The following is a 14,016-nucleotide window of genomic DNA, read 5'->3' on the forward strand; positions in this document are numbered from 1 at the left end:
TTTTGACCAATCTACTACAATGTTGTACAATTTTAATCAAACAAACTTTATACTGTACTGTTAGAATCTGTATACTAATACTGTAAGAAGGTTTTAAAGTGCTTGGGCCAAACATTTGATTTTACATTCGATTTGTTTTAACCATCAACTTTTCATGCTACATTAATTTTATGAAATATAACTATACAATAATAAGTCTCACAAAAAAAAAGGGAAAAAGGTGGAATGGAACACAATTAACTCTTAAAGTATAGGCTACAATTCCTTTTCTGGAATCTGGCCATTAATAGAGTGATTAGATTTAAATAGCATGTCTAAAACGAAACTCGAGTCACCCATTTGTTCTTCTATGTAAAGATTCTGAATGCTCCTAAATTCATTTTCAAGAATTACAAACCCCTTTCACTTCCTAAATACAGTATAATACTATTTACAATGACAAAAACATGATTGAGCTCTTCCAACTTGACTAGAAATCTACATACCTTGAGTGACAGCCGTGATTATCGTTGCCAATAATATCTGCAGAATCCGCCATAGGTGAGAATAGACGCTCATTTTGGCCACAGGGGTTATCTATGATATGTCCCATTAACGTTTCTGACATTTATGAACCCTACACAGAAGAGACAGAGGAGCGCGTTTGGTCCGTCGGCATCATGATGCTGTTTTACCTGTGGAATCTTCACCTGTGCACGCGCTCCACAGACTATGAAGAGCTTCACACTTCTGAAAGATTCTTTCCAGTTGGAAGGGCGGCACGTGTGTCAAAACCTAACTGGGTATCTTTAGCGAGATGTATTAGTTTAGAACACATTTTGTTGATCTTCTGTAAATTAATGCACAGCTTTCCGTTATAATCCAGTGAAATAAAGGTAACATTTCAGTTTTCTCTTGTTTGAAAACTGTCGCTGACTTCATACGTCCTGTTGTGGTCTCGTCCGTGTAGAAACTAGTGTCCTGACAGCGCGAAACACTCCGATAATCTGTCCACCAGTCACCCATTGCGAGCTCTAGATCCTCAGCAGTTCAGAGCACGAGCGACAGGATTTACCGCTAACAGTGAATTAAACACGAGACAGGCAGTGACAGTCATGCGATTAACTGCTCAACACAGTGAGTCTACAACCAGAAAGAGGTTAAATATGTTTTTGTTATTCATATCATATTACATGACAAAATGTGTAGTGTAACAGTGTGAAATTGTACACGTAAAAACACCAAAAGTTTCTCTTAAATCACCAAATCTCTCATTAAGTCAGCCTGTGCTGTGGTTGTAGAATGACAGTGACATCCAGTGGTCATGTTTGAGACTACATTTTGTTCAGGTTTTTTTTGTTTGTTTGTTTCACGAGTTCACACTTACAAATAAGTCAGGTAAATTAATTGGTAAACGTATTTGGCGTGCTGTCCGGGGAGAGGGCTCCGAGCTCGGTAATCGGCCCGAACACAGAGTACCCCCCCCCCTCCTTTTAGATTATATGAAGTAATCCAGAGAGTGTGAGGAGACGGGGTGGTGGAGGGATTCTGGAAACTGTCGAGGATCCTTGGGTGAGTTTGACTGTGATTATATACATGCCTGAACTCATGCTGATTGGGTAGATATGTTGATTACAGATTGTTGACAGCTGGTTGAGATGACGTAATGATTAAGATGTTGTAATGATTGGGTATCTTATTTGACTTGTTCCTCCTGAACTACGTTTATAAAACATCATTTGTTGGTTTTTTGTTTAGTTTAGTTTTTTTTTTTTTTTTTTTTTTTTTACAGAAGACCTCCTAAATTAGGTTAACAAAAACATTTTGCAGCCCTGCGCTGGCAATTTGAAATCAATCCTAATAGTCCGATAAAGTTGACATTGAATTACAGAACCAGCACCACATGCAAATTTCTGGACAGATCTTTTCTGTGTGAAATTGTATCTTGGAATTGTGTTTTGTTCAATTTTGTCCTCTTTACCTACCTACTGTATATCTAATTTAATTGACAGTTTATGAGATATTCATTGATAATGTTAGACAAGGTGCTATAATGTGGTGATTTTCAGAAATAAGGGTTAAGATCTAAATGAGCTTTAAGCGGCTCTTATTCACTCATCAAAAGTGAATGTGGATGGAAGCCATATACTTACTATATAGATTTTTAGAAGCAATACAACAGTATCGTGATGAACAGAGAAAAATTAAATGTTATTCCATGAAAATCCTTCTCCTGCTGCAGCTCTCAAATGTCAAATTTACGTTATTGTCAAGTGATTCCTCAATATTTTGCAAGATTCTCAGTGTGCAGAACTCAACCTTAGAAAAGATGGCCCACTATGAGAAGAAATCAACTGGACTTCACTCACTGATCACACTTTCGCCTTTTTTCCTTTTTTTATTTAGAAAGTGTGATGCAGCGTTCATTCAGTCAGTCAGGTGAAAACCATTAAACAAATACAAACATCACTTTAAGAGCACAAGTAGATGCAGTCAAGTACAAAGTGAAGTTCACAACGTAATTTCGGGAGGAGTGAACCCATCTAATCTTTCAATTAGTGAAATTCAAACATAATTTCAAGAGGAGGGAACCCTAATCTTTCAATTACGACCAGAGCATATAAGCAGCTACTCACCCTGCTCTGGCATCAGTTGTTTCGATATCCCTCCACCTCCCCAACTCCACCACATAATTTAGGCATCTCATCTATCGTACTCCTCTTCCAGGCACTAGTAGTCCCTGGGGGGTATATCCAAGCTCGAGTTGAAGCTGCTTCCTCGAGCCCCTCCACAGCGGACAGCAAGCCAAATACGCTTAACCTTATTAGCTTAAAGATTTTATGAGGAAACGAACTCGTGAAANACAAAGGAGCACGTGACAGTCAATAACAAACAGGACGAGACGGTGAATGTAACATTAGCTCCCCCTCCGGCAAGGCACGTCCTCGCGCCGTAAAGGAACATCATAGGGGTGGCCTGAGGGGGCTCTGGAGGTGGACGGAGTGAAGGTGACGGAGTGATAAAGGGAGAACAATGATCCCCTGGTGGTGTTGATGGTGGTATACCGCTGGCACAGACCCAGAGCTCCCCAGATCCGACAGTCCACGGCTGAGTTGATGAAGGGTGGTGTCCAGATGATGTAGAGTGGACTGACGGCATCTGGGGGACGACCGACGGAGACTCAGCAGGTGGATTCAGGGGCGCAGGCGGAGAGCTTGACGAATTTCTGCAACGTCGCTGGCCTTGGAGACTGCGGCAATGTACCGGCGACGACCCGCGTAGGTGGAGATCCCGATGGCTGCAGTGATGTCGGCTCGACTGAGGACAGAGGCGACTCCGAGGGGAAGGAGGAGCCCTCTGTAACCGAAGGGGTGGAGGGACGGAGAGTAATCGACGTCTCGGTCGTGGGGAAGATACGGGCTCTGGGTCTGGCTGTGCCCTGGATCGGGGACGAACACTCCTAAACACCTGATGATGTATTCCATCCAGCTGAGTCGGAAGTGTCGGAGGTCCACGGGACGATGGTAGTTGGCCCCGATCCAGAACAACGACTTCAGCGTTTTGTCGTCGTAGGGGCAGGCAAGTGCAACACTGATGAATGAGCGTGAACATGTCTGCAAAATCCATTTTCGGTTTAGGTCCGGTATTCTGTTACGGAAGCTCTCCAGGGAAGACGAGGAAGGCAGGTCAAGGAAGATAACATAGTTTAATCTCAAGGAATAGGTAGGTAACATAGAACACATGTAACATACAACAATACCGGTTAAATAAGTACTTAAATACACAATACTAATAACAAACAGCTGTGGGTGTAATCAGTGTCCATGGTGAGTGATAAGTGGCAGGAACAGAACACAAAGGAGCATGTGACAGTCAATAACAAACAGGATGAGACGGTGAATGTAACAACGGGCAGCAGAAAGTGTGGCTTCAGTGCATATTGACTTCTTACCAAGCAGCAAATCTCGCCGATCTGTAACGTTTCTTTGAGATCTGCCAAACACCTCGCCTTGAATTTACATTAAATTAGGCGACTACAGTCATCCTCTAACCACATTTGTGGCATATGTACAACTATTGAGTGCACTTAATTCGAGCGGTGCTAGTATTCCACTATGCTGACGGAAGTGGGGATCCACTGTATCGAGTCCAAACAGAAGCTGTGTGACGTCATGTGAAAAGGGTCTATTGCAAGGACTAGAAATCAATTATTGTTTTGCTGAAACTTCCTCACTGTGGAGAGGTAACCAAGATGATGCTATTGGTTCCTCTCCCTCTGTTGCTGGCCCTTCTGATGTTGCTGGCGGAAAAAGAAAGAGAGGGTCAGGAGAGAGTGATCTTTTAATCTATCCATTATATCTTTTTTTTAATTATAATGGCATAAGTATTCGGATATAGCCTCTATCACATTCCTCCATAGTTAATATCAGTAAATTATTGTCCATTCCAATGAAAGCAGGATCTGAAAAGGTTAATATATAAATAGTATATATATTGATTGGCTCTGTATTCAGATGCTGACAATTGATAGTATGTTTTTTGTTTTTTTTTTCCCCACAACTCATTAGGAGAACCAGCCATGTGGGGTGCGTTTCTTAAAAGCATCGTTAGCCAACTAACATCACAAGTTCCGTTGTTACTTACATAGTTCAACGATTTGGTGTTTCCCGAAACCATATTTCAAATGAACATTCGCAAACTGCATTGCAAACTTGTGTGGATGGATCGCCAGCTCTCGAGCTGTAGTTAGAAGCATAGTTTCCTGTTTTTATGACATGTGGACTTAATAAATCGTTATCTTGAGCAAAATAAGCAATTGGCTGACATTAAGTACAATGTATATTTTTTTATTTCGAATATATACAAATGTCATTTATATACTTTAGTTTGTCAAGAGATTTAAAGCACCATTTTTGAAGAGTGCGCATGGTGCATACGTGCTCTAGTACATCAGAATAAGCATTTAATTTCATCTGGAAGTTAAAGCAAAGGTTAACTGAGGAAAATGAGAATTAGTCCTCTAATGCCATGTCCGTAATTTATAGCAGTAATTCTAGCATTAATTTGATCTCAAACAGATTCATTTAAAGAAGCTATTACTCCACCACATGCATGACGTCATTCACCAACATGGTTGAACGACAAGTTTGCAACAACACGGTTTCGGGAAACAGTCGTGACTAGCTAGTTGATTTGTTCAAAGGCACCCCAGGACAGGAGGAGGTAATGATTATTTGTGTTTTGCAATAATTTCTTTTTTAATACAGTCTTCCCACTTCCATAGGATTTCATGTTTCTGCCCTCAGCTATAATTTTGCAAATTTTAGAGCTATAACCAGATGTAAACCAGTGTTACTATGATATAATGAAAACCCATGACAAATTGTATGTTGATTTGAATATTTTTAATAATGCCAGAAAAATTACTATGACCATTAGTTAATATATTATGAATTTGTTTAACTGGGGGTGTGATTTATATTAGAACAGAACATTTATAGAACTTTGTAACATGTTTCTAAACATAATCATGTTCTATTAGTGCAGTATGTGGACGTGGATATCTGGTGCCGAAACTGCTGTTGCCAGACGGTTCCTAAAGGTATCCCCACACACTACTTCTCTGGCTTCGCCGTTGTCCTCGTTGACATAATCGTCATTGACTTCTGCATTCAATTATGTCACCGGTTGCAAAGCACATGTTGTTTAGAATTACACAACATGTAATGACGATGGGAGAGAAGTCTGGGCTCACCTCTAGAGTTTTAAAAAAGATGGACCTCCAGCGGGTCTTCAGCATCCCGAAGGCCCTGGAATGATACCTGTTGTAGCGGGCCTCAACTGGAGAGGCAACAGGCTCACGGTAAGGGTGTCATGATGGTAATTGGGTGATGTCAGGCAGGGGTACCCACCATCTCCCAAGATGCACCTGGCCCTCAGGTTGGATACAACTGCCTGCTGTAAATGGTACTGTTCTTGAAGGGTCCTCACGTCATGGACAGACCCAGGAAAGCCGACACAGATGTCCAGAAACTTCCCTCTGTGGTCACATACAGCCTGGAGCTGCACAGAATGGAACAGTTTCCTGTTAAAATAACAGGCTGCATTGATGGCAGGGTGCTTTATTTCGGATGTGGCATCCGTTCGATGGCTCCTGACTGCCATGTGAAAAGCAGGAGATCCTGCCAGCCTGGCAAACCCTGCACCAATCTCCTCCAGCTCTTCACCCTGAGGGAGACGCACCATATTTTTTAGCAGGGCAAGGACAGCCCTGCTGACTTTGTGCACAACCCTGTGCACTGGTTGACTTGGAGATCCCAAAGGTTAAGGCAACAACCCGATAGAATGCAGCATGGTGCCAGCCATAAAAGAAACATGACCACCTTCGATGTCTTTTGACCATCCAGGGTCAACCTCATAAGGAAGTGCAGCTATGAGGTTGACTATGGATTGTCTGGTCAGGTGCAAGATAGGGGCGGAGGTCAGATTCTCTGTCCAGAAACAGCCTCAGGATGGGTACTGTTGCATTCAGCTGACAGTATTGTGTGACATTGTCAGTCTACAAATAAATAAAAAGGCTCCAGTACAGTGTTTCCTGTCTTTTTCTTTCTGTATTATAATTATATTTCTGTTCTATATTTATGCCTATATATATATCGTGCATACTCTTTTGCTACACACTTAAATGTATGTACTTCTCATTTACAGTGTACTCTTCAGTGTTATCAATTCTCTCCCCTGCTCACTCTGTTGTGTTAATAATATCTCAGAATTTAAATCATTACTCAAAACTCACCTGTTTTCTGAATGTTATACCTCTGATTTGATTAATTGATTGCTCTGTATTATTACTAATATTTCTCTGAATGTTATGTTATGCCTCTTAAGTCCTGTTTTGTATTTTTGTACTTGACTCTATTCTTCTGTTTGCTTCTCTGTCCATTATTGTCTTTCATCATTGTCTACTTGTATTATCTCTTCCTTGATAATTGTACATTGCAAAGCGTCCTTGAGCCCTGGAATGCCACTATATAAATAACACTTATTATTATTATTATTACAAAAAAGATTATGTGACATGATATGTGAATGGCAAAATTCCACAAGAGGTCCAGTCAACACCATAAAAACAGAGACTGTCAGTGTATCAACCTATATCCTCCACATACTACTAAAACAAAGCACAGTTGTATGAGACGGTCCCAACTAGAGTAAGAACTCCTACAACATTGTCAAATTTAGGCAGTTAACCCAAGACAAATGGGTTCAAAGATGGCACAATGCTACTCTTGTAAGAAAAACATCTCAGGTTACATATATAACCATGGTTCCCTGAGAACAGGGAACAAGACACTGCGTCTAACACGCTATGGAGAACGCCTCGACAGGAACCGGTGTCTGAAACGCTATCAAATCACGGCAATCATATTGGCCGGCAACAGCCTATGACATCACTACTAGTGCGACCCGAATGCACATAAGGGGTGCCTAGAGAACAAGTCATCCATTTATCATCTAAAGGGACTATTTAGCAGGTGGCCCTGAGGCATAGCTGTGAGACGCAGTGTCTCGTTCCCTATTTGGAAGCGCTGTACTCTAAAGAATGACCCTCAAAGAGAGGAGAGTACCAACTAGACTCAACCGAGACGAGTATTAACCAAGCTCAATGCAAGTACCAGAAAGGCTCCTGAAGAGCCTACACTCTGATATGACTCTAGGGAGTCAGGATACTAACTTAGCTGGAAGTGTTAAGGACCTACTCAATGCAGAGGATCACCTTCAAGGTGGCCCGATCAAGGGCCAATTACTTGGTAGCAGATCTAGAATTCTAGGGCTAGTATCAAGGAGACTCCACTGGAGCCTGAGCTACCTGATAACTGTCTGCTCAACTTTAATGAACTTGGACACTCAGGAACCTAGCTTAACCCAGAGGATAGCTCTCAAGGAGACCCAAGGAGGATCAACTACTTGGTAGTAAATCTAACTCCAGCAGAAACAGCCACTAGAGGTATTGCAGGCTAGGAATACACGTTTGTGTTGCCATTACAAGCCGTGTACTTAGCATATCACTTTCTACCCTTAAAACAATTGGAGTACAAATCTATGTGATCGGGCCTACGAGGAGGCCTAAGTTAGGGCCTACTACTTTAGTATAACATGGCCACAGGCCTTGGGCTAATGCTCAAGCTCTAAGGGTGCGTGCTCAACTCACCCTGAAAAGAGGGAGTACTCAATACGCTCGACCTGAGTATCACTGGTGATGGGCACATATGGGGCACAGAGCTCTGGGAGCAAGGTGAGCTAAACCCGAGAAAGGGCTCAAGGGTGAAAGCCTGAGGAAAAACTCTTGCTCCAAGACAAGAACAACCATCTGAACTCAGTTCTAGAGGAATGGAGGCCTCAACAGGAAGAAATTCTACAGGAGGGCCTTGCAACACTTGACCCCGTGACTTAATAATGATGGAGCTTTTGGTGGAAAGATTGCTCTAAGCTTGAACTAGATAAAGCTACGAAAGCCTACAACACCTGGCTATTTGTATGTGTCTAACACCACTAGGGAACTTAAGCTCAGCATGTTATTTTTACTCTAAAATCAAGAGGAGTCTCAGCTCAACCTAGACTAATTGAGGAGGCCGTAAAGGCTGCTACTCACATTAACCCTCTGAGGCTGATTTGGGGCCTGGAGAAGTTTTGACATGCCCAGACATTTGTGCTTTTTTCATTTGTTCATAAACACATTAATGACACAAGTGTCATTACACTGTATTCAGCACAAACTAGGCTACCATAATATGTGAGGAACATGTATGTACATGTTTGTGTTTTTGAAGGAATAATGTTTATGCGTGGTCACTGAAATAAGGCCAAAAAAGTATATTAAATCTGTGTCCACAAGACTTCTGGGTATTGGAGGTTGTAGACCAGAGTTTTTGCTTCAGAATTATGTAAACATTATGCTGCCTACTCCTTCATATAAAACAATATATTGATTTAGTTTTTGTAAGACACTTTTTGTCAGGAAACACAGTATGCGTGGAGGCGTGAAATCATCATGAATAATGGGTCATTTACACCTGAGAAGACAAAAGAATCACATAATAATGACCTGAAATGACTTGCATATTAACCCTCTGGAGTCTGAGGCTGATTTGGGGCCTGGAGAAGTTTTGACATGCCCTGACATTTGTGCTTTTTTCAGTTGTTCATAAACATATTAATGGAAAAAGTGTCATTACACTGTATTCAGCACAAACTAGGCTACAATAATATGTGAGGAACATGTATGTACATGTTTGTGTTTTTGAAGGAATAACATTTATGCGTGGTTATTGAAAAAACAAAAAACTTAAGTCACTGAAATAAGGCCAAAAAAAGTATAGTAAATCTGTGTTTACAATACTTTAGGGTTTTGGAGGTTGTAGACTAGAGTTTTTGCTTCAAAATTATGTAAAAATTATGCTGCCTACTCCTTCATATAAAACAATATATTGATTTAGTTTTTGTAAGACACTTTTTGTCAAGAAACACAGTATGCGTGGAGGCGTGAATCACCACTGAATAATGGGCCATTCTCACCTGAGAAGACAAAAGAATTGCACAGTAATGAGCTGAAATGACTTGCATATTAATGAGGCATTTCAGTCAGGTAGGCTGTGAAAAAAACCTTCTGTGATGTCTCAAGCTCATCATGATATATGAAACATACAGAAAAATATTATTACAATATAAAGTAATGGTTTTATATTATACTTTAAAATATAATGTATTTCTGTGATGCAAAGAGTCTGAATATAGGCTTTTAGTTTAAAAGCATGCACATTTGGAGAAATATTGGATTCTCATATGCTTATGTCAATTTTCTATACAGAGGAGTTATATTTAATATTCATTGTCATTACTATGAGCGCTGGTGTTTTCAATTCATCCTTGAAGTCGGAGGGCGCTCTCTGTGCATTTTTAGTCCACAAATTCATCTAAAAGAAGAAGAGGCTATTCCATGAATGGAGTTTCCAATTCATACTGCAGCCGGAGGGCGCTAAAGAAACAAAAACTAATCTAAAATTCATCTATAGAAGAAAAGAAAACAGGAACTAACTGCATGTCTTCTAGAGCTCGCTAACCATGACTTTTACATCCAGATAAACACTTTTCAAGACAATAAATAAACGATTGAGACGATGAATGCATGTATTGCCTCTGAATTTGCGTCTGAATAGCGCTGGCTCCGTGGGCGTGGCCGCATTAGCGGATAATGAGCTGAATCACGGACTTCTGACATGTGTCTCTTTTCATACAGATTACATAAACACAGAAGGTTTGTTTTCGATTTGACTTGCACGATTTAAAACCTGACATTTCAACATTTCTTTAGACGTAAGTGTCATTTTTTTTGTCATTAGTATTCATAAGTTACAGTTCATTTTCTGAGAACTATCAGATTGGACTTCGTTCAGAGGGAGAGGAGAGATCACGCATCATGTTAGTTTTCTTTATTTTACAAAAGCACAACATTTTGTTTTTACTCTGAGTGTACACAAATAAAAGAAGATATTCTATAGTTTCAATTGATATATTACTTATGTCTCTATGACAAAAAATGACGGAGTATTTTAAGTCTGTTTTGCTGCAATGTGAAAAAAAACCTGCAAAACGCGCCGGCGCGTTTTCAGACCTCAGAGTGTTAATGAATGAATGACATTAGCAACAAGCTACTGTTTAGCTAACTTGAGCAGACCGTTTTGTAAACACTGTATTTTGAAGTCAATACCTACCATCCTTTCCAAGCTTCTCTGCTATCGTCAGCCTCTTTGTACTCTATATCTTTATAATCTGCACTTTGCTTTTCGTACAGTGCTTTATGCTGCAAGACTAAAAATATAAGCTTTTCAGACTCCATTTTCGATTTTGCCGTTCGCTTACGGTGGCTCTGAGTTATCAAAAAGTCTCTCAAAATGCGTTTTTATGGATGCGAAAAACGCAGAAAATCGAACCTGTTCCGAATTTTTTTTTTGACGGATGAAAGTTTCGGAGGCAGTGTGCAAGCGTGATTGACATAACGTGGGGTCGAATTTATTTTTTGACGTACGAAAGTTTCGCATGCGAATTTCGGACTCAGTGTGCAATGACCTTGAATCTTCATTTTCCTCCTCCAACGAGACTGGCTTATTCTCGCGTATCTTTCACTAAATGTGAATTAAATGTCACATATATCGCACACCCCTACATGTATAAGTTTGTTTGAGATGCATCTGCGCTGAGCAGACCAATCAGCGTTTGACATCAGTACTTTGATGTCATACATCGTCTGCGCAACGAACAAACCTATTATCATTCAAAATACCAGGTAGGAGTCTTATGGCGTGACATCACTAATAGTCGAACGCTGAACATGATGTCACGCCTGAGAGTATTTAAAGGCTTGAAACTCACTTGTTCATTTTGTAGGTTGAAGTTTCAGAGTATTCTGATTTCAGCATGAGTGTTATCATGGGACAACTAAGTTCGCGACCAAAGAAAGCGAGTTGTGTGGAGCATGTACATGAACAGAAACCCTGTGTACTGCTCAAATACACCACCGCCACAGCAGAAAACCATCCTCATCGGCTTCGATGAGACGGAGATTGATGAAGGGAGAAAGGAGGCATGGAGAGAGGAGAGAAAGAAGATGTCTGAGAAATTCCACCTTTATCGCAAAGGAGCTGGAAAATACGACCTGGCTGAGGCGGGATCATACCGGAAAATTACTAATCACACATGATGATATGAGAATTGATTATAGAAGATCCTTCAGTTAGCTCTACTTTTGATGTTCTTGTGGACAAGATAAATATAAATTATATATCGGTCCTGATATGGTCCTGGAACGCCCCTTGTCTTGCATGAACATTTCAAGCTTCATGAAGCTTCAAGGATGAAGTCTCGATAAGAGGACAGCAAGGCAGGTTATGCAGCAGGTCATTCACGTCACTAACATTTACTGTGAGTGTAGCAGATCCGATTCTGCACATAAGGAATTTTACTCTGGAGACAACAGGCCAGCTCCGAAACAGTATTTATTGATCTGGAAAAACATGGGACACTTGATCAGTGAAACATCAGTTGCGCTAACTTCTTCCGTTAACCGCAACTATGACTGGAAGAAGGGAGAGAGAAAAATGCGTCCTGCCTCGTCAGCGTCCACTCGCACTCTCAGGCTGCCATTACAACAATTTGTTTAACATTGAGTAATGCATTTAAACCCATAAAATAAAGAATTCAAAATAAAAAGACATAATATATCACTGTGTCAATTGTTGTCTCAATTTGTATTATTAACAATGAATGATGCATAAAATTAATGTAAACATTCTCCCAAAGCATCACACACATTCACAATGACACTATAGAAGTGAAATCAGTGCATTACACAATGCAAAGCAATTAAATGCATTATAGAAAAAGGGGATAGGAAAATAGTATTGATAATATATTCAAATTTAGTCTATAACATTATAAACCAAATTACACAAATTCTATAATTTTATACAATGAGTTAACATACCTGAAAACATACGGAACATACCTGGAAAACATGGGACACTTGATCAGTGAAACATCAGTTGCGCTAAATTCTTCCGTTAACCGCTGTGCACAAACCATGAGTTAATTAGCTCCATGTGCTTCAGGCAAGAGTGCATAAACTCGCATAAATTGATCAATGCACAAAATACATTTGTAAAACAAATCAGAACACATTTCGTTTTATATTTCATGAACTTTGACCAAATAAATAACTTTAAACATACCAACTATGACTGGAAGAAGGGAGAGAGAAAAATGCGTAGTGCCTCGTCAGCGTCCACTCGCGCTCTCAGGCTGACGCAACTCACGTACTCCCAATAGAGACAGAGCGACACGCGTCATAATCTGAAAACCACGCCCACCGGGGGGAAAACAATCCAGCCGTCTCCATTGACTTTGTATTGCGTGAGGCTGCCTCCTTGTCTTTTCTGACTTATTACAAAAACAGAACAATGTCTAAAAGCTGCTGTGTGACAAGGTGTACAGCTAACAAACTTTAAAAACCCAGAAATAAGTTTTTATAAGCTGTCGACCCCAAAAAACAAATGTTTAAGGACACAAAAGTGGAAACAGGCAGTGAGACAGAGCGCAACGGGTCATATTACTAAATGCATTGGAGGGGAACGTAATCGGCGACAGGTGAAATAATTCTTTGACATAGTTAAAAATAATGAATGGTTTGTTTTTGTTGGTTTGTTTAGCATATGTTGTCGCCGATTACGACCCCCTCCAGTGTATGTCTTATAGTAATATGACCCGTTGCGCTCTGTCTCACTGCCTGTATCCACTTTTGTGTCCTTAAACATTCGTTTTTTGGGTCGACAGCTTATAAAAACTTATTTCTGGGTTTTTTTAGTTTGTTAGCTGTACACCTTGTCACACAGCAGCTTTTAGACATTGTTCTATTTTTTGTAATAAGTCAGAAAAGACAAGGAGGCAGCCTCACGCAATACAAATAAGTCAATGGAGACGGTTGGATTGTTTTCCCCCCCGGTGGGCGTGGTTTTCAGATTAACATAATGGAATAGTGCGCAACACAGACAAGCGTCCCATACGAACAAACACTACAATGTATGGTTCCCACTCACAACAATACATGACCCATGCAGGAATCCAACACTCAGTGAAATTAATTGACTTAAAATAATTAGAAAAATAGTTTTGGGAAGTTCACTGCATAAAAATAAAATATGATAAAATAAAATAAAATAATCTTTTCTCAACAGGCTACATGAGCGCAGAGGCTTCCATCGAGATATAAACCTGGAGAACCTGCTGATAAACCAGGACACGTTGGAAGTCAAATTGATTGAGTTCGGGTGCGGTGCGCTCATTAAGGAGTCGTGCCTACATGACCTTCCTTTGTATGTATTTTGAACTATTAATTAGCTCACTGAAATAGTCATATATAGGATATGTATGACTATATATACACTACCGTTCAAAAGTTTGGGGTCAGTAAGATTTTTTTAATGT

Source organism: Megalobrama amblycephala, linkage group LG17 (genome assembly GCF_018812025.1).
Source record: "Megalobrama amblycephala isolate DHTTF-2021 linkage group LG17, ASM1881202v1, whole genome shotgun sequence".
NCBI classification, from domain to species: domain Eukaryota; kingdom Metazoa; phylum Chordata; class Actinopteri; order Cypriniformes; family Xenocyprididae; genus Megalobrama; species Megalobrama amblycephala.